The sequence below is a fragment of the Ixodes scapularis genome, unplaced genomic scaffold (assembly GCF_016920785.2).
Source record: "Ixodes scapularis isolate PalLabHiFi unplaced genomic scaffold, ASM1692078v2 PGA_scaffold9__187_contigs__length_104089568, whole genome shotgun sequence".
NCBI lineage: Eukaryota > Metazoa > Arthropoda > Arachnida > Ixodida > Ixodidae > Ixodes > Ixodes scapularis.
This window is the reverse complement of record NW_024609884.1, coordinates 15,706,421-15,731,872: the sequence shown is the minus strand read 5'-3', so window position 1 is coordinate 15,731,872 and position 25,452 is coordinate 15,706,421.

The window sequence follows — 25,452 nt, the reverse complement described above, 5'->3', positions numbered from 1 at the left end:
TAATAGCCGCACTGTTTATGAAAAAATTCGGAAGGTTTGCTTTTCTGCGGTGCACGCGGATTGCCAATCACCGCAATCGACAGCATGATTGCAGCGGTTTACCAGGGCAGCGATAACGTCTTCGCGCGAAGATACGATCTGTGAAGATGGCATTTGTACGGAGAATCATGTTCTCGATCTAGTTATTCGCTATGTTATTTAAGCGCAACGCGATGATTGGCTGTATATGTGTTCTGCGGGAAAGCAGACACAAGGGCCTTGTCCGTAAACAGTGCGGCTATTACTCGAGTAAATGCGGTAGTCATCTTTGCTTCATTGCCCCTTGCCGCTATAACGAGTTTGACTCGCTATAGCGGTAGAAAATTTAAAAATAGCATTTTTTTTTTTACTTTTCTTGAGTGCACACCGAAAGTTAGCCCACTCCTTTGTCTCACCCAATTTTCTCTCGATTTAAGGAGGACTATTTCTCGGGGTTTTACGTACAGTATATTTCTTTTCCTTCAGCACGCATCTCGTACTTGCTTGCAACAGTAGACGAAGGTATCCTCACTTTGGGTTGCGGAAAAAAATCCTCCAATATAGCAAGTCCCCGAAATTTTGGCGCCAGCAGTCCAAGTCAAACGAGCGTGCGGTAAAGTGATAAATGGAGAAAGGTGGAACAAAATCTGGGCGAAAAACGCCAAAAAAAGCGTATGCAAAAAAAAAAAAAAAACGAAAAAGTTTTTGTTTTATATTTGTGGAGTGTTTATTATGAGTACTAAATATCCAAAAAGAAAAATAACGTAATTTCAGGATATGTTTTACCACATTCACGCTGGAGTCCTAATGTTAGCAACGAGACTCCCAAATAATCACTTTTAATATCGCAATTCTGTGTCCAGCGGGAGGTGCTGAACCTAATGCTACAGGTATTGTGTTTCACTCCGCAGAATCGGGACTCAGGTTCACACATATTTAAATTGTTGTTACTGCGGACTCTAAACAAGAAACAAACAAATATGATTGAGTACTTCGCATGAGACAGCTGAGTTTCCTTTCGCGGTCTAATGTGTCGGTCCATTAGCTCCTTCGATGACGAGTGGAGAAGGGTGAGAGGTTCAAGATATCGGCGGCTTCCGTTCAAGGAGCCCGATGACCTGATTAGGGCTCCTCGGGCTCGCCGATTAGAGCAATCAATCGATGTTCGTTGCGCGTACTAACGACGCCAAGATACTAACTCGATCCTCCTCCGTGACCTTACTGACTCGTCCCCAGAAAGAAACTGGACAAGCGTATCATGGTGAACGCAACAACAACAATGAAGTCATGAGTATCGTCAACGACGCGCATGGGTTTCCTACACTCTTGTCACGAAGACGTCTCTCTTTCTCTTTTTCTAAACCTTCCCCGCGGATCAATAACGTCAGCTGCTCAGTCGCCCAGGATGTTTATTTCACGCCACAAACATCTCATTCGGCAGCAACGCTAGATCAATCTCATTCGGGAAGCAGCGGGGAAGGCTATGGAAATTGTCGCCGCTTTATGCGAGCGCGTCGAATTTCGGCCGCACATCAGCGGAAATGCGGATGTCACATAACGGCTCGGACTTATATGCCGTCCCTCATTTCTTCGCGGGATTATGCTATCAGGCGGTAATCTAAAATTAACCGGACTGTTTCCCCAGCGCCCGTGCGCGTGGTACTTAGTTTTAGTTTAGCGTCGCTCCTTTGACACGCTCACGACGCGGTAGAAACGCGTTTCTTCAAGAAAAAAAACAAGAAAATATATTTTGTTCCGCGAATATCGGCTTTTCGGGGGGGGGGGCACCGCCCGAGAAATTGCAATTTACCCGGGCCACTAATGCAGATTCCCCCCGTCTCCTCTCTTTTCCAGAAAGACAAATAAAATGAAAAACAAGGTGACGCCTCACATCTTAATCTCGGCTGGCGCAGACGCCGCAACCTCAGTGCGTTTCTCGATTGCATGCGCTCGCCGCGGGCTTCCCGGATGGATGCAACGCGCAGAAACAGCCTAAACAGGTGTCTGCCTGAATTTTTGACCCGCAGCGAGACGCGTCCGACACTCCCCGGGGAACACGCCGCTCGCGTGGCGCGTGCAAAGACGCTAATCCGCCGGAAACACTTTCTCGCCATCTCAGCCTCGACAGGAAAGGCGCTCTCGGACGCGCCGTTGTCTCGAGGCAAACTTCGGGCATCGCCGATAAAGGTTTATAAGTTCGCCCGGGGGCTGCCGCGAGGAGCGAGCACTCCTCCCGCAGGTGTCTGGGGCACTCTATCGGCCGTATATTAGGGAATATGGGATTACGGAATGGAGGGAAGGCTCGAGCCACTGGAAAAATGGAGGGGAACAGAGTTTAAGCGTGGAAACTCTTAGTATAGGGCGCGGCTTTGGTCGCACGTATGAGGCGAGATGGTATAATTAGATGTATGCAATTATGATAAAGTATCGCGCCTCTAGGTTGTGCTAATGAGATTTGGACGTCGGGAAGCGTGCAGGAGCACCCTGTCTCGAAGCTTAGCTTCGGGTTGCCTCAGCTCACGGGAGAAAGACGGGGCACTGCGTGGAAGTTGGCAGTCGTTCGGGAAGAGGTGAACACCTCGTCTGTCATCGTCAGTGTATCTTACATCACACGGCAGTAAGAAGCTGGAAAAAAAACAAAAAAAAAGAAACAGGGGTTGGTAATTACCGAAATTATCTCTTGTATGTAAAAGCAAACGGCTATATGCGCGGAGGCCTCGGTTTTGCCGGGGTTTCGGCGGTGTCACTGGTGATAGGAGCGACGCGGCGCTGATGTGGACGACAGGGCAAATGGCGAGAGCTATAAAGGAAATTCGAAGTAGCGTCTGGGATGTACGACGTAACACCTCCCCCCCCCCCCCCCCCCCCCCCTTATAGGAATTCATGCGACTCGCTTTTCGCTGACCTAGTGCTTCGAAACAACGGCTTTGGAGGGATCAAAATATCCAGGTAGCTCGTTCTATTTCATTCCAAATCCGCCAAAAAAGGTTCGAAAAAAAAAAAAAAAACCGAGTGCTCATCTTTTTGAGTTATTAAATTATGTTTAAATACGAAAGGGTGGCTTCTGCTATTCGTGTTGCATGTTTTAAAGTAGTGGATGTGATATCGCTCTGAAGTTGCAGAATAAGGTATCTCACATAGTTGGTTTGTATTCCCGCTTTACCTTTCAATTCTGTCTTTTAGAAATAATAAAAAATTTAATGCAGATCAACACTTTACTTTTCAATGAAAGGAAAGCGAGACTGCTTTCATACTGTTTTCATGCCGTTTTTGGTGGATATGCACCTATGTGAATATAGGATATGTTGTTAGCCATTGGCCATACAGGTACAGATTATGAGCGGTTTTTGAGCGTTTGGACTGGAGGGCGTTTTCGTAAGAGAAAGGAAACGTGAGCGACCTTCTTTGGAAACGGCATAGAGTAAATCTAATCTAAAAAAGGGAAAGGGGGGTAAAGGGGGGGGGGGGGGGCAAGACATCAAGGACGTCGTGTCATGCTGTCAGTTTTTTTCTTTCTCGTCTAAGAAACTAAATTATGGCGTTTTCGCATTTTGTTTTCCAGCAATCTGTAGGTTTGTCCCGAACTTCTAATTCGACAAAAATTTTCACTGTAAGCATCCATCCGACGACACCGTTTTTTCGAGCCAAAGCGCGCGTTTGTTATTGTCGCGTCAGATAGACTGGCGAACCTAAGTTTCGGAGATGCACTTCGATCGAAAGGCAGAACGCCTCAGCTCGTACGCTTGTTAGCGGGAGCGCTTGGTTATCCGTAAGCGGCGGGAATATGCTAAGGTATTTGTTCTTAGACTTACATACAAATACAGATTAGGGAGGATAAAAGAGGATCGTTTGCTGGAGACATAACTTTATCTCTGCGAAACAAGGGGTTCGCCGCGCGCCCACATTAGCGGCGTTTTGGGGAGCGGGCGATATCCGTGCGGTTTTGCGAACAATAGGGGCAGATGCATGCAAGTCGCACGAGTCCTCGTTATAGAGAAATACCGCCTTCCGAAGATATTCAAACCATAAGCTTTCCTCTTGGCAAATCCCCTCGCTCCATGTCGATAGAGCATCGGGAAGTGGATATCCGGCCTTTCGATCGAGGCACGTGCGTCTACTTTGGGCTTCCGTACTCGCATGCCGCGTTTGCTAACAGATCTCATTTGTAACGTTTGGTATCGTCCTCTGAGAAATATTTCAAAACCTCTCAATACGTATCTCTCTTTTCCTTTTCGCTAAAGATACCCTACAGTGGATAGATATTTGAACTCGGTTACTGCTGCAAGATGCAACGAACTGTCTTCAAATATTTCATCGCATGAGCGAGCACAGCTAAAGTTGCGTAACATCTCGTACCCCGGGTAATGTAGTTTGGTTCAGCGTAATGTTAATACAGGCCGTACACGCGAGAAAGTGATGTGCGGGTGAACAGACACGTTAAATATTTTACCGAGCTCAAGTGGAGTGCCTCGTTCGGCGACGGCGTTTCACGACGGAATGTCTGAGCAAAGTCTACTCACTTTGCGAACCTATTTTGTATTCGTGTAGTTCTTGGCAAGAACATCGGATCTTGTTATCAGGTGATCCGGGGGAATTGAATTATTTTTATTATTACGGCCTTCCAAGCTTTTAGCAGCTCTCCAAAAAGCCGCCTAAATTGCCGCGTTGTTTGCAATTTCGTTTTCTTAGTTGAATCAACGTTGACCTTGGTGTAGGCCATGGTGTAAGATGGACTCTTCCGGCGAGGACACGGCGGGGCTGAACGCGCGGCGCGAGGAATCAGATAGTGTTCTTTCGACGGGCATCCGAAAGGCTGCATCATTCCGCGGCCACCGTGCCCGCGGCTGACAGTGTCGCCGGCGGCCAAACGCTGAAACTGTGTGAGGGCGAAAAAAATTATCTCGTTGCCATGACACCCCGGTACACCGTGGTCTTTCTGCACGAACGACAACCTCGCTGGAGCTCTGCGCGTGAGGAGCATGAGGCGGCACGAGCCGTCTTTGCCGTGCCCGCGGGTCGACGAGTCATCTGCCGGCGCCGCTTGAAATCATAGTGAGAGAGACAAAGAGAGAGAGTGAAAAGCGAACTTTATCTGCACTGCGCGAGGAGCGCGCTGTCCTCACCTGAAGAGTATTATCTTACACCGTGGTGTAGGCTTCCAAATATTGTGATATTTATATGCGTACATAGAAGCCGCAGGGTGTATAAGGTCAGTGTGTGCGCATGGTACCGAATATACGTGTAAAGGAGTATACCTATATACACAATTTATATTAGGTAGCTCTTTTGATATATCATGACCAACTAAATTTTGCGTCCGCAAGGCTGCACTGAAAAGAATTACGTTATATTTCACCCGGTTGGAATATCGCTGCATTTACGACCAAACCTTAGCAATTGATAAGGAGGCTACATGAAAGATGTATTTCCTCATTTGCGAAATTTGGAAACCAAAAACATCATTTGAGAAATTACGCATATTTGGCCAAGTGTGTACACACCCGAGCTCGTCAACATATGGAGCAAAACAGACGCATTGCGAGTCTGCAGCAGAGAAACGTGTTGAGCTGGAATGCTGAGCACGCCGACGTCATTCAAAGCCAATCTCCGCAGCTCGCCGTTTTGCGTGCAAATTTTATTTTTGCTTTCATATTGGCTGGTCTGATTCGTAAATTGTAATAATTGACTCCTGCGAAATTCGCGGGCAAGTGAACGCCCGGGCCACCTCCGAAAGTAGACGTGTAGGAGAAGCAGTATTGGCAATTTTCATCACGTTCTTTCTAAACCTACTTGTATGGCTTCGCCTTTAGACCGCCAGGTGCTGTGAAAATATTATTAGCTGAAGAAAGCTGGCGAGCAATCCTGCCAAGACAGCTTTCTGTTTTTGACACTAGGTGCCGTCAATTTCACAGGAGTCGCCAATATCTGCTAACAAACTGTGCATTTTTATTAAAACAAAACAAAAAAGCCTCGAATGAGCATACTGCAATAAATTTCAACACCTGAAGTACATTTCTAATATAGATTTAGTGCACTTTCTTGTTTCAGACATGTAGGCGGTTAGTATACGTTTGGTTTATTGCTTTCTGTCAATGGCAGCAGGAACACCTCGGCGCTTTTTTGCACTTTACTTAGACAGAGCACTGAGACGCACTTTACACGACGTTAGTAGTTTTGATGATGTTCCATTTCTATGGGACAACAAAAAAAAAACGGTGATTATTTTTTGTTTGTTTTTTGTTTGCTAAATGTCGCACTTTGTACATTAACTTTGCTGCTCTCAGCGCCCCATTCTTGCCGCTAAAGTGTACTAAAGTCACTGAACCTGGGAAAGTAGCGCCATTGCCTTCCCACCTATTAGCCGGACACAAACAAATACCATCACACAGACGACAAAACCTCTCAAGGTGATTGACTCATCGCTGTCGGTTGCCATGATGATCGCCATTTTGGACCCTTTTCAAAGCTTCGAAGCTTCGAAAGGGTCGTCAGAACCAGTCGCACCAAGTTCACTATGGAGCATCATCGTACTGACAGCGTTCCTCGGCCAATATGAGCGTCTATGGTACTGTGCATGCACTAAACTTATCACGCATGCTTATTTCCCGAGATCTCTTGCAATTATGTGCCTCTTCTTGCGTGTTTCAAGACAGTAAAATTATTTTTCAATGCCTCCAAGCACTGACGTTGCGTGTGATGGTGGTACCAAGATGCACGGCATCACACGCGGCGTCAATGCTTTGGGGGGGCTGAAAAATAATTTTACTGTCTTGAAACACGCAAGAGCAACATAATTGTAAGAGGTCTGGGGAAATAAGCATGAGTGATACGTTTATTGGATGCACAGTGCCAAAGACGCTCATATTGGCCGAGGAACGCTTTGAGTACGAGGATGCTTCATAGCGATCTTGGTGCGACTGGGTTTGACGACCCTTTCGAAGCTTCGAAGCTTTGCAAGGGTTCAAAATGGCGATCACCATGGCAACCGACAGCGATGAGCCAATCACCTTGAGAGGTTTTGTCGTTTGTGTGTTAGTATTTGTTTGTGTCGGGTTAGCAGGTGGGAAGGCAATGATACGCCGCTTTCCCAGATCCAGTGACTTTGAAGTGCACAGGCTCGGAGTATATTTGTAGCATTATTACCAATCTGAAAATATAACTTTTTTTGTTTTGTTTCAAGGGCACAATTAGTATAATTTTAGTATAGAGCATTTCGTCAAGGTAGAAAACATTTCCCTTGCTAGAAGGAAAAGGGGGGGGGGGGGAGGGAGAGAGGCAACTAAGGTTTAAACACATGGCTTCGTCGCGGCACCCTCCTCTGCATTTAACAGTGCTTGTAGGCTGGGCCAAGGAAGGCGAAAATTATAACAATTAAAGCAGGAATAGCGATTACGGCAATCGGATTCCACGTCATTGAAATGGCTTTGCTTGTTTTTATTTTGGGCAGCACTCTCACCACCTGTCGGACCCCACAGTGCAATGACTACTGCGAGATACGCGTTAAAGACACCCTACTTGCAGTGGTGCTGCAATGGCGGAATTTCTCTTTCACAGCGGAGGCACCAGACGCGCCGCTGCCCCATATTTAGATAAACTCCCAACACAAATCGCGGTGAATAATTTTGGTGCCATTATTGGTCCTTGTGGTATTTCGGTACGTACCCCTTTGAAATCTGTGTGTTCGAACACTCGGTGATGCCCGTACCTCTGTCTGCTCAGTACATGTTCTGTTTCTCGAAATACGCGGTGGGCTAGAAAGGGGTGTGTGGTCGTCGCTCGCTTCTCCCCGTTAAATTAATAGATTAACATACCGATTCATTGTTGAATGCGTTTATCGACGGTAAATATATTAGCCAATTAATCGGTAGAAAGTGAAGACATGAGGTTGCCACAAAAGAACTCCAGCAAAACATCTCGTCTCCAATTGTTAACGTAGCACGTGCAGTTGAGTAATCTGGCAACATTATTCCGGTTGCTTTTAAAAACAAATTCTTGCAAAGATAAAAAAAAAAACAAAAAAAAAACAAGAAACCGAAATTTTTCAACGTATAAAATAAACAAACTACCCTAGCTCGACGATCGCCTTGCAATATTTACAGCTCGGAAGACACACAAACACAAATCTCGGCGCACTTCGGGAAGCATCGGGAAAACATCGTTGCGGCTCTTCCTTGCTCACGGATGCTTGTTCAGCGCGGTGTGCGATCCTGGGTTCGCGGAAGATACTTGCTTTCGGGAATGGCGTTTTTAACGGGGGCGTGCGCCGTCCTTTCGTGCGGCTTACGCGCAAATCCGCGTGAAAACTACTACAACATATACACGCCAATGCACCGACCCCGGGCGTAAATCCAGTATCGAGGTGACTCTTCTAGGCGGTGGCCCGAACTCATAAACGGCGACGGTATTTCCGCGTCGCTGCACTAAAGTCTCTTTCGCTTCTCGCGTTTTTTTTTTTTTTTTTTTTTTTGTTTTTGTTTGGTTTGATTTTGTTTTGGTGATTAAAACGATTTACTCGGTTGCAGAAGAGGAGAGTGAGTAGAGTGATCTGCTGGTGACGGCACCCGCGATTAGTATAATATCACTACCGAAGTGGTGAGTGGTCATGCCTCTCGCGCCCGTGGCCTGACGGTGCACTTCCGTTTAGGAACAAATGGGCTGTGTCGTAACTGAATGATTTAGAACGACCAGAGACGCGACTCGGGAGGGGAGCTGCATCGCCGGAGGCAAAATCAATCGTCCTCCAAAAATCGAAAGACAAAAAAAAAAAAAATTAAGTAAAATTTTTTTAATTTTTTTTTTAGTAAGGTTTTTTGTGAAACAATAGATGCATCCATCGCATCATCGTCGTATTTCCGGGCACCTTTCGGCGGTGTTGCCTTTTTTTATTTCTTGATTAAACGTGCCTTACCAAATGTTTTTAGTGTGCGCCCTCATACGGTCTATTTTTTTCTAATCGCATGTCGTTTTGCTTCATGATTTGTTTTCTTTTTTTTTTTTTACACGGGATGTATTTAACACGATTGCATTAACCTAATTGGTAAATTGCAATTTGCATTTGCAGATCGAAGTGCTCTGGCCCGTTACTAACGGTGCCGAGAGCCACATACACGGTGATCGTTTTTCGGAATTTTCGTTAGTGATTTGTTTCACCGCGCCCTCCCCCCTCCCCTTTTGTCTATCTTCGCAATATTTTCTAATGGACGTCGTAAGGGACGTCCCTTCATTTTCAGCCCATTTGTTGTGTTTGTGGTACGGATAAAAAAAAAAAAAATCCCCACGAATGGGAGGATTACTAAAAACTTCGGCGGCAAGGTGTTCTGTGTGTTTGTTTTTCTACACCGTCCTTTAAGAGTTTGCATTGCAACCACTAACGACTTCTCTAAACAATTAAGTCAATATTACGTAATTCGTAGCTCGCGTCTCTTACCTTGTTTTTTACTGCAGTCGCTGACATTTTAATAAACTGTGGGTGCGGCTTTTAAGGTTCGAACTTTTAACTGCAATCGCATTGTCTAAGGAGCGATAATAAGATGTCAGGTGTTTCAACGCCCTGAGTTTCTTAAGTTAGCAGTGGCTACAAGAGTTTTTTTTTTTTTTTAAAGGACGCACTTAACCATGGCTTCATTTATTCAGAAAGCCTCTCAACTCCACGACAGAATCGTTGAGTGCGCGGCCGCCAAAAAGGCGAGGAGCTGCGGCGGACGGTTACCCATGTGGTAGCGCAGAGCGACATCCGGGGTAACCCTTCAGCCAGCGCCAATATTACGAGCGGTGGCTTCTCCGCGAAACATCAACAAACTACAAAGGAGTAAAAAAGAAAGCAGGCTACCAGCGCGTGATGAAACGGGAGAGGGTGGAATACGGTAGAGTCGACTCAAAATGTTCTCCTTTCTAACAAAAAAGAAAAAAAGAAAAAAAGGAGCGCATTCGTGTTTCCGGATTTTACCACTGGTGCTTTTTTTTTTTTTTGGCGCTTCTAGGGAGAGCCCCTGCGCACGCCCTCTTCTCTGATCTCCTTTCCCCTTTACAGCGGCCACGTTCTCTCGCGATTTGACAGGCTTTCTAGTATAAAGGAGGCTATGACACAACGAAAGAAACCCGCGCAGAATTACATTCTAGCACGTGCGATTTCACTCACGCTTTTTTTTTGAGAGCGGCTGCTTCAAAATCGTAACATTTGACAAAATATGTGTACATGGTCTCGAATTCTGGAAGCTACATCATACTGCAAGTTTGCGCTCGTGCTTTTTTGACCCTTCCCATTCAATTACTCAATTTCCAAGTGAAAGTTAAAAATAAAGAAAATAAACTGTTCCTCTACTTGCACCACCTGACGGTATAACCGGTTTAATTCAGGTTTACACCCTTCCCACTAACATACCTGGTTCAATCAGTTACGTTGGTTGCTGTAAGGAGAAAATGAAACGAAAGCAACGACAGTCACCGGGACAACGATTCGCTGTACACCACATAATAAGCACTGAAAAAAAAAAAAATGCAGCTGCGTGATGCAGCCACGAGTCACGTTGCCTCGGCCACTCGGTGTCCCTATCGTTCGTCGTTTTGGTTGCTGTGGAAGAAACGAACGCAAATCTGTGAACCAGCCTTTACATAGACTCGACAGCTGCTGCCGCTACACGAGTGTTAGCAGGTGCCGCTCACGCAACCCACACGAGTGGCGGGATGTGGGATTAGCGAAGAGCTAATCTCTCGCCGCTTAACCACAGAGAAGGAATATTTTCGAGTTTAACGTTTCCTGTTTTGTCCGCGAATCTATTTTGTGTGGCTTTGGTCAAAACTGAGTGACACGGAGGTGCTGGCGGAGGCATAAGGAAATGGCGATGAAACCACCAAAGCGCCGCTTACTAAAGTTGCCCCTGCCCGTTCGATCTGGACGAGCATTGTACCAGAGTACAGTCGTGTATTACTACTCCGTGACGCACGTTAAAGACCCCATGGCTAGTTGCTACCGCTTGTACTGCCCTGGCTAAACTCCTCATCTATAGCGTAAACCAGTGCCAGCGTAAACCAGCGTAAACCGACCTTACGCTGTCTAAACACGAACGTCAAATTTTGTTTTGGTATAGTTAGCGGCTGTTGCCGTTAGTGGTGAAATAGATTTAGAAAGTAATTACTCCCCCCTCCCCCTTTCCTTTCCTGCCAGTCGGATGACAAATGGGTGGCATCTGGGCCGACCCGCTAGCGCTCAGGACTTTGTCACTGTAGTTATTTTTCATGATTTCATTTTGTTGTTTAGTCGGGGAAATATGGACCTTCTCGTGGGAACTCAGTTCTCAGCTCATTATCACCGAAACTACCAGTTCGGGTACCAGTGACGTATCCAGAATTTTTTTCCAGGGGTGTTTTCTTTTGGTGTTGCGGTTCGGCGTAAAAAAGCGATAAAGAAAGTGAGTACGAATCAAACCCTAGGGAAACAATTTCACCTCACATTCTCCCTGTAATCTCTACATAACGAAAAGCAAGCGCACACAGAACTTCATACTTTCAGTGGCTTAGCGTAGACATTAAGGCATGAGTGTCCAAAGCGCAGACATACAATAAATAAGAGTTATGTGTAAAGCTGTTGCACTTGACAAGTGTGAACGACTGTATAGCTTTGGACGACGCAGCTTGTCAAGCCGAGGCTCCTGCTGAAAAAGGAGGTTCTGAATATAGCCATCACTTCATTTGGAAAACAATCATACATCACATGTGTCTATGCTCTCCATGAAGCCAAAACCAGCAGAAAACCAATTCACAGAGTAGCGCTTGATAAACCGAGACGATAAAGGCCCAAGCGTTTCTCCCCCTGTGCAGGAACCACAGTATTTCTGGCGTTTCTCTCTGTACACCCATGGAAGACTTTCCTTTCTTCTTCCGACTGGAGAGGATAATGGCCGAGATAATCTTTACGCACTTGGATGCCTTCTTGTGTGCTTATTCCTATTCCTATGCTGTCAAGCGGAATGGACCGAAAAACGTAAAATCCACATTTTTGTCTCGATAACGCCGCGATTCATGAAAGAAACATCGAGCGCCGTGAAACAAAAAGGGGCAATTGGATAGCGGGGGGTGGGAGCGGGCAAGCAAAAGTTATAGGGAGTGTTCTGACCCGGAACCCCCCCCCCCCCCCCCCCCCCCCCTTGCTACGACAGGGTACAGGTCAGACTTTTGCCTATCTCAAATACTCTACTCAAGACACTGTATCTTAAATACTTTTTGAAGTATCTTGGTATCTTGCAAATACCTTTGATCGAGAGTATTTGATACTCTATTTTAATTACTATTCCGAGTATCTTGTACTCATTATCTTAAATACATTTTTGACATTCCGCCATTTTCCGAGTTTTTCGGTATGAAGTAGCGTGGGCGTGGCACGAGCAAACGTGATTATTCTTTCAAGCAACCAAATCCTGTTGCTAGATCGGATTAGCTACGGTGACTTTGACTGAGCTCGTGAAAACATCGCTTTTTTTCCGATTGTGACTCATATTTCAGCCCAAAGTTCATAAAATAAAGGTTTTCCCCTCACCTTCCCAAGGCGCCTTTTGTTTCTATAGAGTTTCCCCCCCAAAAAAAAATCCTCAAACAAAAGGTGTGGTTTTACGGAAGTAAAGATGCCACCCTGAGGCGCAACGCAGACCAGGAAACTACCTACGACAACAATTCAGACTTGAGTTTCAAGAAAATAACAAATAGAAGAAAATGAGAAGTGGACACACACAAAAAAGTAGGCGTTTTGTTCAGGGTTTTTTCTTCTTTTTTTTTCTTCTTTTCTTTGTGTTGTCAGTCAGGCACTTATTGTTCTCGCGAACACTGTCTGTAAGCAAACATTGATAAGCAGAGAAAAGTACAGGAAACGAACTGCGAGCTGGACGACCTCTCGAAATGCCAACAAAGTGTCCCCCAACGTTCAGTGTCTTTCTGAACGCAACCTACTTGAAGAAGGTGCGACCATTGCCGTGGCTATTATGTGAGTTCTCTTTGTTATCCATTCACTCATATCCGTGTCCCAAGTTCGTTTATAGTGAACTCCCCATATAGGGAATATGAATTGTAGTTAAACGATGCGTCTAAGTTGTGCCACAGGAAGTGATATTCAGCGATGTCACTATTGGCGAAGCGCTCTGACCCGTTTGTCACCCCCCCCCCCCCCCACCTCGGTGTTTACCCAACACAAGGCCTGCGCACATGCCCAACGGCCTTGTGGGCATGTTCATGTCATCTTTTTTAATAGAGCACGGGGCACAGTGTAATGAGAAAATACCAACATTTAGTGAAGTGGCGTTAAGTGCCGGATCTCTCCCGAAAGCAGTCGTCAGAGGATGCGAGCTTGACCGACTTGGGCTTTTGTGCTGAGCTGGGCACCCTGCATGCTGCATTGTTCATGCAGGCCGGAGTGATAAAAAAGAGCCCCTCCTCCCCCTCACCGGAGAACACGAACTCCAGCCGAACGCTGATGCCGCGTTCGGTTAAGTCAGCCGAGCGTATTTGTATTTGTTGTCCCCATCTATCTAGTTCTAAAGTTAACCACTTGGGGCGCCACGGTCTGATCTTCTCCCTAAGCTTAAATGGTAAAACAAAATGGCTAGGTGGCGTAAGTTACCGCCCGATCCGAAGGGCTCAGCCGGATTCATCCATCATCCATCCTGCCCAATAGCTAAAGCGACCTCTTTTTTGTTGTCCCAGAAATGTTTTGTAACACCTATCAGTGATATTGCCACGCGCGTTGCCCAGCGAGCGCGTGGCGGAATGGTTACCGCGCTTGCCTCTCGCGGGGAGGCTCTCGCGCGGAAAAATAAATAAAATAGAAGTCCGCTCCCTGGTATCGAACCCGCTCCGGGTTCGATACCAGGGAGCGGACTTCTATTTTATTTATTCTTTCAACTTGACATTCTCGTAAGTGCGAGAACCTTGTTGTCTGATCGAGTTAAGAATGTTCTACGCACCGAACGTTTTACGCCGAATGTTCCAGAAACCCATGCGGGTACAAAAGGTGCTCCGAGTGGCGGTCCGGAGTCAGTCTCGCCCCAGCGCTCAATCCTGCTGTCTCGCCGACATCGACGCCTGCGACGCTAGCCCTTGTCTATTTTGTTTTGGGCACAAGTTCGCCCCATTAAACTTTTAGTTTGTTCAGTTATTCACCGCCTCATCATTTGCCGTTCGTGACAATATTTTGCTCCTTATAGTCGGACTGCATAAAATAGCCCTACGATACTTTTTTTTTTCCATTTTGTGTTTTGCGTGCCAATAAGCCATTCTGGTAACCCAGAATGTTACCAGAATGGTAACAATTATAAATGTATAATTGTCGCTGTCACTGACGTCGATACAAATTACGCAATGCGCAAATATCTTCAAAACTAATTGAATTACATTTCTAAGTATTTGTACTCTACTCAAGATACTTTACAGTGAAAGTAACTTGAGTAGTATTTTAAATACTTTATGAAGCAGGTATTTCGTAACGTAGCTTAAATACTTTTATCAAGTATTTTGACCAAGACTGGTATAGGTGCAGGTCTAATCCCGGCTTCTCCATTAATGCGAACGAAGCAGCTACTTTATGTTAGGACTAACCATAAACCGGAGCAAATGCGTAGCTTTGTTGAGTTCATGTTACTGTGTGTGGGACGCGCACCCGGGAATGAAAACCCGTAGTTTTGGTTTTAAAAGAAATAAAGAGCGGTCTCATCTGTCAACAGGCATTTTAGAAATAAATGTTTGCATTGAGTGTCTTTCGTGAGGGCAGCGACCTCGCTTCCATAATGACTCCACCTCGTCCTAAATTAAGTTTGGCGAACGGGAGTTGCTTTTTAAATGTATTGGTCGAAGACTCATCGCTCTAAGCGAGAACGCTCAGTTACAGCCGTTCCCGCGGAAAGTTCGTTGAAAGTAAAGGCAATACAAAATTCTTTCAGCATTTCGGAGGCCCGTTTGATTTGAAATATCTATTTGAGCATTTTAATGTAATACGTTTCCACGGGGCTTTCGTGAAAGCACGCGGCTAAAAAGGACCACGCAACATTTTCCTCGATTTTTCGCAATGCTGCTTAGACCAAATCAGTGACGTTAATAGACGTGCGCTTGTCGGCGAATGTTGAGCAGCGTTAACCACCTGAGCTCGTAGTCAAATCCAGCTGTTAGGCGCCGTGTTGCCGGTTCGTACCGCCATTATTCATCACATTTACGTGTCTTGTTTGCCAATGCTCGGAGCACGTACTGCGTACCGGACATTGTTAGAGATTCACGATTTCAGTCATTGCACTTCTTGGCCAGGAACGCGAACCCAAATGTTACCGAAGGCAAGCCGACCGGTGACGCGCGCTCGTACACGCCTGCGCACCTTTCAGACTTCGTAACTTTATAATAGTCGGGTCACTGTGCATCTCTTCGCATCTCTGCAATACAGCCGCTTTGCTTTAGTCATGAGCCGTCTTTTCTTAAAAAGACACTGTAATAATAATAATAATAATAATAATATAACGTTTGTCTATAGAGAAACGTATATAAAAAAAATTAACAAAAACACTTTTTTTTGTTGCAATATTTACGTTGTTAGACGCAATTTGGGTGCAGAATGTAGAGGTTGCAGCTCGCTAAACCCAGTCCCGTGCTTACAAGGTGCTTACGTCTCTCATTGGCTTTAGAAATGATTGACGTGTGAAAGAGAGGTTGTAAATTTGTATCTTTGTGCCAAAATAGTCTTTTAATCGACTTTTTTATGTCGAAGAAACAAATGGTCTAGATAGACTCATTATGCTTCACCAGATTACCTTCCCGCTTCGGGTTCAAACGATAACAGACATGGCTGCCGGCATCTGCGCGCGGTGCTGAACGAGTTTTTGTTTAGGGGTTAAAAGTGCTAAAAACGACGGACGAGTAGGAGAGACACACACCACAGAGCGCTACCTGCAACTGGTTTAATGTTGGACGAACACACGTACCGCGAAACTAACAACACACACATCCGATTCAGTTGCAACCGCCGCTTATCACATTAAGTACTCTTACACCGTGCATGATCGTAAAAACGATAACTCCAATTCAAACAGGGTTATCGATGGGGCACTTACACACGTACCTTCGTCACACTCGGAAATAAAAAAAAAAACGCTTCCGTTATCTCCCTTGCCTTTCTATTTTTGTTTCGTGCGAAGATCACGGTATTGTCTAAATAGGGTAAACACTTACACCTATTGCAATGCACCGCGAGAATGCCAGAGGGGCTGACCTCAATGACAGGGCATGTTCCCTCAGTCTTTCGTTCATGCATCGCCCCGACTGCCCCACGTATACCCTCCCACAAGACGGAGGAATTCTGTACACAACCCCCACTCTGCATCCTACGTATTTTGTTGCGTGCTTTTTCTGACAGATATCTACCCGTGTGTCACCCCGTTCCACCCTCCCACATAGCTTGCTTAATTTCTGTGCAGCTGAAAGGAGAACCGAAATGCCATGCTTCTCCCCCACCTTTTTTATGTTATGGCTAACGTTATGTATATACGGTATCACCACTGGTCTCTTATCTAGCTTGCCCCTCTCTTCCCTCTTCCCCCCTCCACGAAACTTGTTTAGCAAGCCCTCTACCACCCCCCTAATGATCTCGCAGGGGAAACCTCCCTCCTCCAGCTTCCTCACTTGTAACCCGAAGCTGTCGGCTACGCCGTGCGTACAAGACTTCGCTAAGGCCGCGTTCACGCAAGTTGTGGCTATCCCCCTCTTAATAATCTTGGAGTGGTTAGAGTCATAAGGCAAAAACCTTTTTTCGCCCTAGGACGGTATGTCCAACATACATGCGACGGGAGAAAGCCAACTTCAGATCCAAAACGAGCATAGCTCGTTGAGATCATCAATTTTTAGAGCGCAGCTTTTGAGCGCTGTCGGTTTGAGCGGTGTCGGCGTCATCGTAACCGCGAGGTCACGTGGCCCCCCGAGGTCATGTGACCCCCTGAGGTCACGTGCCCCCCCCCCCCCGAGGTCACGTGACCCACTGAGGTCACGTGATTCCCTGAAGTCACGTGACCCAATGAGGTCAGGTGACCCCCTGAGGTCAGGTGACCCCCCGAGATTACGTGACTCCCTGAGGCCACGTGACCTCTCAGGTCACGTGACCCCCCTTAAGGTCACGTGACCCCCTGACGTCACATGACCCCCCCCCTGAGGTCACGTGATCTCAAGGAGTCATCTATCCCTCAGTACGCTTCCATCCTCCTCCTCAAGAGCTGCGCTCTAACCGGCGTTACAGGGAATCGTGAACGGCTTTAATTTTTTATGAGTGCCCGTCATTTTGATTTCACAGAGGTATTTAGGAAAATATCTCATCAACCGACATATTTTGAAGCAAACACATCTCGCAAGCACGCGCTTTCAGAAGCGCGGTGCGGATGCTTGTTTTCGTAGCTGGACTATACTTCGTTTAAAAAAAAAAAAAATGGGTTGTGTGTAATGTTTATACAGCCTAGAACTTGGTCTGCCTCACAGGGGCGACGAGTCTCCCAGCTGTAGATGAGCAATTTAGCCAGTGCAGTACAACCGCTAGCCTGGGGTCTTTAACGTGCACCACGCAGTAGTGATACACGACCGCACGCCGGTACGATGCTCATCTAGATCGAAACGGGCAGGGGTGGGGATTGAACCCAGAATCCCTGGGTTCTGCAGCGCGAGCTTTCGCTCCACGTGCTCCGAGCTGGTGTGCGCTAGCCCACTCGGCCACCGATCCCTTTTTTTTTTTCTTTAATGCATGGAAATGTTTACAAGTGACATAACATGTTGATACTTATGGGTATTTACAGCTATAGGACATTCACTTTCACACCTTATTTACATACCAATGTCACGCACACACACCTTATATATGGCATCTTATACATGTGGCCAGTGGATGTGATAAACTTAGACACAGCAATTGCATCGACGAGTGTAACACAATGGTCACAGAAGGATATATCGTCAATAGAGCATTCAGAAATCTGGGAGACCCAGACATGCATCGAACAGGGCAAACCACTCTGGTTGGCTGTGAGGTGAAGCGTATACGCTCCTCACTTGCGCTACCAGTTCTAGAAAAAGAGATTTTGTCGTACGGGGTTTTTCTGCATGTCTGTCGATCATGCGACATTTCCATAGACTATGAAGTCCCAACAGAGCGAACATGTCGTACGGGACGGTTTCGTTCTCAGCGAACGGGAGGAAGCGGAGACTGTAGTCATTAAGAATTAGATCTTTTTTTAGCGTGCGTTGTAGAACATCCCAAAACAAAAACGCGTCGTTGCAATAAATAAAATAGTGCTCTATTGTCTCTGGCTTGTTACAGAGTCTGCAATTAACAGTCCACGGTACAAATATTCCCTTTTCCTGGAGGTAAGTTTTTACTGGTAGGGTTGATGTATGCAATTTGAAGAAGAACGTCTTGGTTGCGGGAGGCACGCCCATTTTCTTGACTCTTTTGAGAACATCATTGATGGGTTCTAGCGTGAAACGGGTACGATAGAGTGGTAGTGAAAACAAGCTTTCCGTAATATTCCTTGACAGTGTCTTCCTGGACACGCTAAACAAATATTCCAATGAAAACCGTGTTTTCAGAAAATTTAAGGTATCGACAACTTCCTTTAAAAATCCCCAGGGCCTATTTTTCGACGTTTCGCCCGTTGAAACAACAAGATAACTTAAACTCTCAGCAAGGCGTGATTGGAGTATGACTCTAAGGAACTCGTGATTGGCATTTTTAAAGAAAAAGAATCTTGACACTAACTGGCGGACAAATATGGGACATAGTCCTAAACCACCGGATTCGAGAGGGAGGAATAGGTTGTCCCTTTTAACACGTTCCCACGTTGAGCACCATATCAAAGTGGCGAATATTCTATGGAATTTTTGGATGTCTGTTCGAGCGCAATGAAGCACTTGAAGAACGTACATAAGCTTTGAAGCGAGGAATATATTACAGACGCTTGCTCTAGTAAAGATGGAAATGTCTCTACCCTTCCACGTATCAGCCTTCCTTTTCAGTGTGGTCGCAAGGGTGGACCAGTACGTCGAGCTACTACGAATTTGTGAGAGCGGTACTCCAAGATATGTGATCGGACCCTGATTACACTCTATCCCTGCAAAAAAACGAGGTTTTGTTGCCCAGGAACCGCACCAGAATCCGTTGCATTTGGATGGATTTACTGAAGCCCCAGTGACTGCGCAGTAACGCGCTGTTTGATCAAGCGCTTTCTCGACACTCTTCTTGTCAACGCAAAAAAATCCAACATCGTCTGCGTATGCGAGGACTTTTACCTCGACATTTTCCACAGAGTACCCACGAATACATTCTATTTTCAGGATGCTGAGGCATAAGGGCTCTAAATACAATGCAAAGAGGAGGGGAGATAGAGGGCAGCCCTGCCTTACGGAAGATTTGATCTTAATTTCATCAGAAAGTGTGTTATTGATTTTCAGTCTTGTCGAACTATGCATGTAACAAAGTCGAATACCTTCCAAAAGTATCTCTCCCAGGTTTACGTGCTCAAGAAGGGCAAATAGAAATGAATGACTCACGCGATCAAAGGCTTTTGTAAGGTCTATTTGTACAAGTGCAACCTGGTCATTACTGTCTGACACAGACTCTAGGACGGAACGGGCAACATGTACGTTCGTTTGAATAGATCTGCCCCGTATCCCACAAGTTTGGTGCTCACCTACCAGCTTTTCTATTACGCACTGAAGTCTTTCATTGAGAACTTTAGCGTAGATCTTATAATCTACGTTGCAGAGTGATATTGGTCTGTAGTTTTCCATCTTTTTAAGCATTTCAGGATCTTTTGTTTTTGGCAGCAATACCATGTGTCCACGGTAAAATGAAGGGGGAAGAGTTTTCTAAATGTAGGATTCTTCAAATATAGCGAGTAAAACAGGAGATATAATGTCTTGGAACTTTTTGTAAAATTCACCGCTTAGTCCGTCGGGTCCTGGTGTTTTCCCATTTGGGAGAGATTTAATGGCGGCCTTAATTTCGTCTAATGTTATGGGGCCTTCAATTAAAAGGCGATCTTCCTCGTCAAGTTTTGGCATCTCTGTTAGTAGCTGTTCGATCTCAGTCTTGCCTTTTGTGGGTATTACTGTTCCAAATATATTTGTAGAAGTGGTGAAAAGATTTGACTATTTCAGTTGCGTCGGTGAGTATCAAACCACCTTTGTTAATTTCCACTATTTCCTTTGACAGCGCGTTACGTCTTTCGTCGTCCAAAGATCTTTTGGTAGGTTGTTCGCCGAGGAGAAAGCGTTTCTTCCGCGAGCGAATTAATACTCCGCGGTACCTTTCGGTTTCATACTTTTGAAGCTGGGCTCGTACTATGTTAACATCGTCGCTGTACGCGCCTGGGTTTAAGCATTCAAGCTCGTGAAGGGTTACTAAATTTTTAAAAAGGTCGCGCTGCTGTTGTTTGTTTATATATGATGCAATTGTAGCGCGTTCGATTGCGATGTTTTTTGCTTCTTGTTTGAAACTATCCCATTTTGCAAAGATGTGCATGTCAATGTTTTGCTATTCGACAAAAGTAAGGAGATGCTAGTTGAAAATTGCTCATCACTTAGAAGCCTCAGGTTGAGCTTCCAGTGTTCCCACTGCTGATGAACACCTCGGAGTCTGCGCGGCCCAAAGCAGACTGATACCAGGCAGTGATCAGAAAAGAAAACTGGTTTGACTTGGTAATTGATCATTGAATTGATTATATCACCTGAGACATATATTCTGTCTAATCGTGCGTGAGATGTTCCTTGGAAATGGGTGTAGCGTATTGATTCACCTTTTTTATAAGCTACATCAACAAGGTTATGGTCTTGAAGCGTGCTCCATAGAGCGGCGGCACTTCCGTCATACCTAGTTTGTGACACCGATCGGTCGTCTGCACTGCAAACGCAGTTAAAATCTCCCATCGCAACTATTGTTCTATTTGTGTCGAAAAGCGGCGAAACTAGTTCATAGAATGATGTTCTTTCTCTAGGGGTATTTGGAGCATACAGGCAGATAAAGCGCCAATTTATCTGCCTAAAACAAATGTCGCAGGAAATAAGCCGCCCTTCCAGGTCATTTAGAATAGAAACTGATGATAACTCAAGCTGCTTACGAAAAAAAAGAAAACATCCGGCGGAGACTCCTTTGGCTTGGCTAACGCAGATTTCGTAATCCTTAAGAAAAGGTTCTAATGCGTCCGCGATGCCTTAATCTGTAGATAATTTTGTCTCCTGTATTGCCGCAACGTCCACTTTCTCTTTTTCGAAAAGACGCAACAGCTGAAACTGCTTCCTTCTAGACCCTAAACCTCTTACATTTAGCGTTAGAATATGTAATGGAAGGGCGGGATACATCAGGACATTTTAGTGGTTGTTCTCTGTACCCTTGAGGTTCCCCAGTAGCTTGGAGTATGGCTTGTGCCGCACCCCTGCCGGCTGGCGGTCTTTCTTGGACCTCTTGGAAGGGAGCTCGTCGGCAGAGGAACTTTTGGTCGGGAGGGGCGTTGAGGTTCCTCCTGGTTCATCGGATGGTCTCGATGTCTCAGACGCAGGTACGATGGTGGTGGGTTCCACGTCTACCTCGTCATGCTCTTCGTCACACACTGTATCCACTTCGCCGACAATCGTTGACTCTGATGATGAGGATGACGCGCCGTCCTCGTCAGGCGGAGGTAGCTCCGAGAGGCCCCCAGGGTCATCCTTGCATTCATTGATGGCAGGTGCTGCTCTTGGGTGCTCCTGTTCCTCGAACTTTTCAATCGTTGATGCCGGTGGTGTGTGCCCCGATGCGTCAAGGACCTCCGTGACATCCATAAGCAGCTCGCTTTGTTCTTCGGCCTCCTGGGTTCTCGGTCCAAGGAGCTTACTTGCATACGTTGTGACGCAAGTATCAGTCGTGTGTCCGTACCGTCCACATTTAAAGCAGCGGGGGGTCTTGCACTGGCGGCGTACATGCCCCACTCTGTTACACCTGAGGCATAGAGGTGGGCGTCCTGGCACGAGTAGGAGGCACTGGCATCCAAAAATCTTCAGGAGATGTGGCACCTTCTCAATCGTGATGTCGTCGTGAAGTGTGATGTTCACTTCTCTGTTTAAAGTGTCCATATGTTCCATGCCGGGGCATCTCCATTTCTCCCGGCTCATGCTCCGCACGGTTCCGTAGGCCTGCAGGGCCTCAGCGACGCGTCGGTCTTCAAGATGGTCTGGTAGCCAAATTATTTTTATCTTGATGTCGCGAGTGTCTGGGTCTATAACCAGACATTTTCGTCCTTTCACGAGAAGTTCTCTTTGTTGGCACAGCTTCGCTTTCGCGAGCGCGTTTGTGCAGGTGACCATCCAAATGTGACTCATTTGGTATTGTCCGGTTGCCTTTACATCTTGGAGATCTATTACGTCTTTGAGGGCGTCGCGAAAGTCTGGCGCTGAGTAAGGCCTAGCGCTTATGTCTGCATGCAGGAATACGGAGTTTAAAATCAGGTTGCCTGTTGGAAAACGGGGAACGATTACCTTGTAGTCGGTTGTACTGTTGTCAGACGATACGGGGTTAACTCGGCCAGTGGCCGATACGGTGTTTCCACCAGACATCATAATCCTTGCTGCCGTTCCGAACGGCTTCTTCTTCCTCCTCCCCGGCCACCGATCCCCCATACTTCGTTTCACCTAGGGTGCCTTCATGTGCGCCTTGCTTAGGGTGGAGACATCTGGCCATTTTGTCTCACACTTTTATTTTTATTTTTTGTTCGGAAGCGCGTGAAAGAACGTGTCCCTGCACGCGCTCGTGGCGCTGACTGTGCTACGGCGACATTTTGTTTTCGTCGATTTCTTTGTATTTTACCCGTTAGCGCGTGCTGTCGGCATCGGGTACTACAAAGGGTGGCATCACCCTAAACAGAAGGACATTGAGGCACCCTAGTTTCACCTTATGTTGTACACATCGCGACACTGTTAGCGCGAACACAACATCGGCGCATTTTCTCATTTTACTTGTAAATGGTATTAGCGAGCACAAAATGTTATCACTTACGTTATAGAACTAAATGAGCTCTTTCCGTAGCAATAATAACTTTAATGACATCCCTTGTTTTCACAAAGAAAAACTGGAAAAACCGGCAATCGCTTGTTCGCGCTAACAGTGTCGCGCTCTGTACCGCAGCGAAGGCTATAAACGCGAGCTAATAGCGTTGGCAGCTGCCCTTGGTCCACGAGAGGTGTTACCGCCGAAATGTGCCCTAGAGCAAAAAACTCGCGCTTGTAGCCTTTCCTGCGGTACAACACAAGGTGAAACAGAGTATAGCGTCCCGCATTAGCTTCGTTCGAATTGCCTGCGCCTCCTGCATTAGTGTAGAAATGTATAGGACTCTCTTGAGTAAATCAAGAAAATTCAACAAAAAAACTTTATTTCCTTTATAATAGACCCTTTCCGGAATTCAGTGCCATCTGGTCACTCAAATGGCAGTCTGACTTTTACCGTGAACATGTGTTCTGCAGTATTTTATGGGGCACCGTCACTGTCACAAGTCAACGGAAAACGAGAATGTGCGCATCACTGTATAGTTCTTCAATCTCTTTCAGTGTCGATGGCGAAAAAAAAAAAAATGCAACCAGTCAGAACGAAGCACCAACCCAGATAGACTCCTCGATAAAGTTCTATACATCAAGGGGCTTTGAAGCCGAGTGTGTGCTATTAACATATTGACTGGGCCCGAGTTAGAAATGAACGCTTACGCAGCCCTTGCATGCAGTACCTGCTTCACGTCGCGCTAACTTCTAGAATGTACAAACTTCGAATTATCTGCTTAGGAGCACCTTCAACTTCTTCCTTCATCAGTAAACAGAAGGACGCCATTAGTATAGCACATATGCCATTTTTCAGATAATGATGGTGATCAAAGTGGTCAAACTGAATTCCGGAAAGGGTCTATTGGCATGTACGCTAAAAATATTATGTGTTACTATGGCGCTTATTCGGGCCAAGTGAAGTGAAGAATAGGCAAGCCATTTCTATTTTATTTCAATTTCACATATTGTTTTAATCGCAGTAAACGCCAGAATAGTCCAGAACGATTTTCTGATGATTGCGAGATTAAAGGCTTATAAGCGATAATTGTTTCATAGACAAAACCAGTTCTTATTTTCTTTTGTTTGACTCGGAAAGTTTCATGTATTCATACTCTCAATTAATGAATGCACCAGCTTCGAGCACCTCTGTAGTAAATCCCAGCGAGGTAAGTTAAGAAACCGACTTATGCGGTCAGCTTAAAGGGATTGTCCGGTCGAAACCGGAAGTACTTAAGTTCTTGCGCTCGTTACGTTGAGGGAGCCTTCATATAGGCAAACGTTATTTTTATTTTGATATATGATCTCCCGTTATTAATTAAACCTTTCATGAGCGTATGTACGAAACTGCACCCCGAATTTCGCCAGTGTCAATGGCTGACATCAGTAGGTGCTGCGTGACGTCACAAAACGCAAAGGTTTGTCGGATGGTCGGGATAACAAGCGTTGGTCGATGGGTTTCTTGCATTTTGTTTCAAATTATATAGTCCTAGAACTACCCAACTGGAATACGGTTCTTTTAATGCAGTTCCCAAGCACGTGCAAAAAAAGTCCCGTCTTTTAGCAGGATATTACTCGCAGACAGCCATAAGCTTCGAGCAAACGTATGCCGTTTCGCGCAAACACAACTGCGACGGACGCCGATCGAACTAGGGGCGCTTGCAAAGCAAAGAATGCAGATTTCGCCTCTGAAGCGGCACCTAGGTACACGAAGCGGCATCTGGGTACACATTTCGGCGGATCCACTGGATCGGTGATGAAGCTGCGGGTCATTCTTTCAGAGGCGATGTCCGCGGGTCGAAGGCAAACGGCGAACCGTTCAAATGCATGTCGTCACTTGACCTTGACGAGCTTGGTGAATCGTAGTCACGCTCCATTTTCACACGCGGGTCAAACAGATATCGGGCTGTTAGCGTGCTAAATACAACTTCGGGTATCATTTCGAGATGGCCTAGCTGTTGGTTTCGGCCTCGCTGCATAATCAAGGTCTGTTCGATTCGGCCAGGAAGTACAAGTCAAGAAGGTAGCGGCGAATGCCCCTCAAAGGGAATCTTTGCTTTTCGACGATAGGTTCGCGGCATCAGGATGATTTTGCGTCGGGAGTCACTGGCGGCAGCGCGCGTTTGGTATACCGGTCACCTCGAAGACGAAGGCCTGACGATAGCGTCTTGGCCAAGATAGTTATCGACCGTAACTTTGGCGTCAAGTTGAAGCGAGAATCGGCAAAAATGCCGATTCTCGGCGTTTTTCCCAGGCCCGTTAGTGGTCGTCCACAGATACCAGCGGACAAAGCATGCAGTATTATGCTCCGCTATGGGGACTAAATCCCAGACCTCTGCAATGTATCGGAGTCGTCAATATGCATCCAAGAGCAAC